At 42.9% G+C, this 5,388-nt stretch overlaps 1 pseudogene; it reads left to right on the forward strand.

Moving 5' to 3' along the window:
* The first annotated feature begins 3,410 nt into the window (after positions 1 to 3,410).
* Positions 3,411 to 3,601, forward strand: LOC101696794 (small ribosomal subunit protein uS14 pseudogene; annotated as a pseudogene).
* The last annotated feature ends 1,787 nt before the right edge of the window (positions 3,602 to 5,388 follow it).

Raw genomic sequence — 5,388 nt, forward strand, 5'->3', positions numbered from 1 at the left:
AGAACCAGCAGGCACCTTTCAGATAGAATGCACTGTAGCCAGAGCATTGCCAGGGGCTGGTTGGGCACCAAGTTGTTTTGAACTTGTAAAAGTTGCATGTGGTTGGTAACCAGAATCCTCTCAGTAAACTCAAAATGGTGTTGGCAGAACAATATAGAGAAGATAAGTTTCTAGTTAATAAACAGAAAGGCTCATATCAGATAGGCTGGGAATAGAGTGCATCTGTGTCCATGGATGAAGGTACCAAGGGGTTCCACATTTGCACGTCGCCACAGATGAGAATGGCTATGGGATTCATCTAAAGGAGCTTCCTAATTATTTCCCTACATTATCCTCTCCTACTCCATGGCTTGACTTTTGTGTGTCTTGGTTCCTTGACTGGTGCCCTGTTCAGACATCATTGTCTGTAGCACACATTTTCCTACTTCCTTGTGGGAGTTTGCTAGGATAAGGCTGGAATTGGGAATTCTGGTCATTTCTGTTCCCTGTTATTGGTCGATTTGGACAGAGAATAGGAGGTATGAGGTATGGAGGTGGATGTGTACCAGATAACAAAAGATCCAAGGTACCTCTAGGAAAAAAGCCATCAAAAGAGTGTGTCACCCTGAGATTAATGGCATAGCTGGCCTGAATGGGTCCAACATACAACCTCTGTCTTTGGGCCACCCCCAATCTGTTTCATACACAAGAATATCAATAAAAGAAAAAGAGAGCCGGGCGTGGTGGCACACGCCTGTAATCCCAGCACTCGGGAGTCTGAGGCAGGAGGATCGTTGCAAGTTCGAGGCCAGCCTGGGCTATGTAGTGAGTTCAGGGCCAGCCTGAACTACAAAGGGAGACCCTGACTCAAAAAATCTCCCCCCAAAAAACTCCCAAAAAACAAAAGAAAAAGAGAGAAACAAAATAAAACAGATTATTTTCTTTTGCTGTCCATTAGCGCATTACTTTATTAAGAATTAAACAGGATCAACCTTAATAATACCAGCACCAACTTTAATAATACCAATACTAAATAAGCATATTTGAGAAATTTAATTCTAACACCAAAAGGTGGTGCAACAAATGAAATGAGTTCTGTCCATACAAAACATCGTAAATAGTCTTACAATAGTCTTCAGTGTGATTTGTTTAGCAATGTTGTCAAATAAGTTTGCAGCTTCAGCTCTCTGAGCTATTATATGGAAAGTACTCTGCTAAATGTTATTAAATGTTACTCCTTCCTTATCAGTGTTTCCCAGGCTGGGGATTTAGCTCAGTGGTTCCGCCACCTGCCTTGCATGCGAAAGGACCTGAGTTCGCTCCCCGGTACCAAAAAAACCCAAAACCTCAGAGACCTTATCAATGTTTCCCAAAGTTCCCTGTTGAGCAGTCACCTGAGAACACATGGATGCCTCTGTCCCTCAGGACCTTGTGCCCAGCCTGGCAGAGGACAGCCTGCAACTCTCAACACCTGCCAGCACCACTTCAGCCCAGTGCTCACATCTTGTGTTCTTCACAAAACGTGAAGGAGTGCAAGTCCTTGAAGGCCAGGGAGTTGGGCAACAGCAGGCATCAAAGCTAGAAGCTGTGAAGGGTGAAGGGAGAAATTTTGGTTAAGAGAAAGTCCAAAGTGACTTATTCGTGAAATCCTTCCTCTCATGTAGAATAAATGCAACGGCCTGTGGCTTTAGAGGGTGGGGTTTCTCAGCACTGCTGAGCCGCATTTTCTTGTTTCCCTTTGGGTTCTGTTTGGGGTCCTGGAGGTGCTCACAAGTGAGAGAAATAGCATGGTACTCAGAAGAGCTGTACACGCTGGCCAGGAGGCATTTTCCAATAGCAAATAATTCATATACCTCTTCTAGTACATCTCCGTATGTGTGTGTGGAGTGTAATAATGTTTGTTTGCAAAGGCTACTACATAGCATTGAATTCTAGAAGTCGACATTTTTTCCACCCTCTGTAGTGCCAGGGATGGAACTCACAGCCTCATACATGGTGAGCAACTGTTCTACCACTGAGCTACATCCCCAGCCTGGTGCAGAGATTTTTTTTTAAAAAAAAACAAAAACAAGCTCTCACTATGTAGTTGAGGCTGGCCTTGAACTAGCAATCCTCCTGTTTCAGCCTCCTGAGTGCCGGGATTACAGGCATGTGCCACCACTTGCAAAAGTACAGAGATTTTAGATTTTTAAACAAAAATAGTTAACAAGCTTTAGTTTTCAAAAATTTAAGCATTTGTGCTTTTATATAGTCTCAATTAAAAATTTTTATATTCATTAGTTATAAGTATTCCTTTTTAATTGTAATAAATAATGTTGATTATTTTAGAATTGAAACTTTTTGTTTGGTTTAAGTCAAGGTCTTGCTGTATTGCTCGGGCTGACCTTGCACTACTGGGCTCAAGTGGTCCTCCTGCCTCAGCCTCCCAAGCACTGAGACCACAGGTGTCTAGCAGTGTACCTGTATAGACAACTACTTTGAAAATGTATGAAAATTATTTATTTATTTTTTATTAATTAATTATTTTTTTTGGTACGGGGATAGAACTCAGGACCTTGCTCCTGTGAGGCAGGTGGGAGAACCACTGAGCTAAATCCCCAGCCCCAAAATGATTTATTTTTATTTTATGTTTTTTGAGTAAGATATATTGAAAGGTTTACACTTTAAATACATTTATATTTCTTAATCCTTTTGTTGAGATGGTGTTGGGACTTGAACCCAGGGCCTTGTGGTTGTTAAGCAGGTGCTCAACCACTGAACTACATTCCCTAGACCTTCTTCTAATACTTTAGATCATTACTGCCAAACAATAAAGTGTATGAAAAGGTTAATACATATATAGACTAATAAATCTATAACTTACAAATTATGCTTGTTTTATTAATCTGATACATTAAGTGAATACCCAGACATAAACAATAATAATGTTCAATCCTCTTTGATAATTTACTGATTCAGGCATATAAAATCCTAGCTATGTATTTTTAAATATTGTCATTTGAGGGAGGGATGTGGCTCAGTAGTAGAAGGCTTGCCTAGAATGCATGAAGCCCTGAGTTCAAGTCTCAGCACTACAGAAAGAAATAAAAAATAGTTATTGTCTTTTTGAAGATATATTTCTTAAGGTGGGAGGGCATTTAGCAATTTCTTCACCTGGTTATGATTTGAAATATTTAGGCATGTGCTTTGTGGACCTTCACTGCACTTAGTCCCAGGGATTGAAAGCATTAGGGACGCTGTAGCTGGGGCTTCCTCAGGTGTGGCCCAGGTCTGTGGTGACAGCTCTCCTCTTGGGGACAAGAGCTTCTAGAATTCTGAAAAATAAAATGTCCTCCACTCCTTACACAGAAACGAGACTTATTTCAAATCTCGCAGACCCTGGGTTCTAGTTTTCACATAATTTATATGTATAACTGCCTTTTGCATCCTCATACCTCTGGAAGCAACATGGGTCACCAGCAGCTCTACTGGAGCCACCCGAGGAAATTCGGTCAGGGCTCTCGCTCTTGCAGCGACTGCTCCAACCAACTCGATCAGATCAGGAAATACAGTCTGAACATGTGCCGCCAGTGTTTCCGTCAGTACGCAAAGGATATTGGCTTCATTAAGTTGGATTAAGTGATCTTCCTTCAATGGACATTATCCAAGACATCCACTCAGTGGAAGAGACATGCTAACTCTTTGTACATAAAATAAAAAATGTAAAAGCTTATATGTATAACTATTATACAGAGCTAGGAACTTAAAAAAAAAAACAAACTGCTTAAAAACAAAAAGCAATCCCGGCATCTGCCTCTCTAGCATAAGGTCCTGAGTTCGATCCCTGGTACCAAAAAAAAAAAGCAATGGACAGGGGATTTAGCTCAGTGGTTTCCCTGCCTGCTGTGCAAGCATAAGGACCCAAGTTCAATCCCCGGTACCAAAAAAAAAAAAAGAACAAAAAGCAGTTGGAAATAAAGAGATGAAACTGAATCCTACAACCCTTTGAGACTCAAAATAAAACCATCACAGTGGAAGCACTGGTGCTACCTGAAGCTTGTTAGACGTGCAAACTTTCAGGGCCACACTAGGTAGGAATATGCACAAAGTTCCATTTTGATTCCTAAGTTTATATTAAAAAGCCAGAAGCACTTCTGTGACCTCTACTGTAAAGCAGGTAAAGGAAGAGAGGGATAGAGATGACCACGGGCCAGTGAGGTATCTGAGGAGGACAGCTATTAGAAATACTGGATCCTGGGCTTTATTGCCAGCAAGGAGAGTGGGGCAGCATCATAGGACGCCAACAGCGACGACCCAGCCAGCAGTCCTACAGTGGAGAGGATGTACTAAAGATATTTTAGGGTTTCTGTCCACCCATTCCACCTTCTGGGAAACTCCTGGCCCTGGCCCAGCAGCCCCTGAGTGAGCATGTTGATTGAGTACTGTGTAGTCTGAGCTCACTGGCTATAAGCAGCTTAATCAGGAACAGCCATCAGGCCAAAAGGCAGCTGATTTGGGCCTGGGTTGAAAATGTGAGTCGGGCGTGGTAGCATATGCCTGAAGTGCCAGCACTTGGGAGACCAAGCCAGGAGGATTGCCATGAGTTTGAGGACAGTCTGAGAGACATAGTGAGTTCAAGGCCACTCTGAACTACTTAGTAAGACCCTGTCTCAAAACACACACACACACACACACACACACACACACACACACACACAGAGGCAGGGATAAGAGAGAGACGAGTAAAAAAAGGGAACAAGCAGGCTCAGCTTCTGCTCTTGGTCAGACTTGTGTTCAATTTGTTCTGAGTGTAAATCTTAGATTCCAGCAATCAACAGATCCTTGTCTAGAAGAGTAGATAAATTTATTCCTAATAACCTAATTCCAAATAATCCAAGATTGTTGCTTCATAATCCTCTTGCTAGTTTTGGCTCAGAAACTGGAAAGAATGAGAAGAGTGAATTTTGGTAGGGAGCATTTAGGTATTTTAGAGAGCTGGCACCTAGGTGACTGTGCAAGGACTGTAGGGTGCACATCTAGCCTAAAGACGGTAACAGCGAATCTCATTTCTCACAACTGGCATTATCATTATCCCCTTCCCTTCCCTTCCCTGCTTCCTCTTGTTCCCCCCCCTCCCCCCGCGCCTTTTTTGGTACCAGGGATTGAACTCAGGACCTTGCGCTTGCAAGGCAGGCATCTATACCACTGAGCTAAATCCCCGTGTCTGTCTATGCCTCTCTCTCTCCCTCTCTCTCCCTCTCCCTCTCCCTCTCCCTCTCCCTCTCCCTCTCTCTCTCTCTCTCTCTCTCTCTCTCTCTCTCTCTCTCTCTGTCTCTCTCCTCTCCCTCCCTCTCTTTTGAGACAAGGTCACACTATGTACTTGTGCTTGGTCTTGAACTCACTGAGTTGTCCAGACTGACCTCAAACTCA

This window comes from Heterocephalus glaber, unplaced genomic scaffold (assembly GCF_053883595.1).
Source record: "Heterocephalus glaber isolate CG9 unplaced genomic scaffold, H.glaber_assembly_v1.0 deba00001564, whole genome shotgun sequence".
NCBI classification, from domain to species: Eukaryota; Metazoa; Chordata; class Mammalia; order Rodentia; family Bathyergidae; genus Heterocephalus; species Heterocephalus glaber.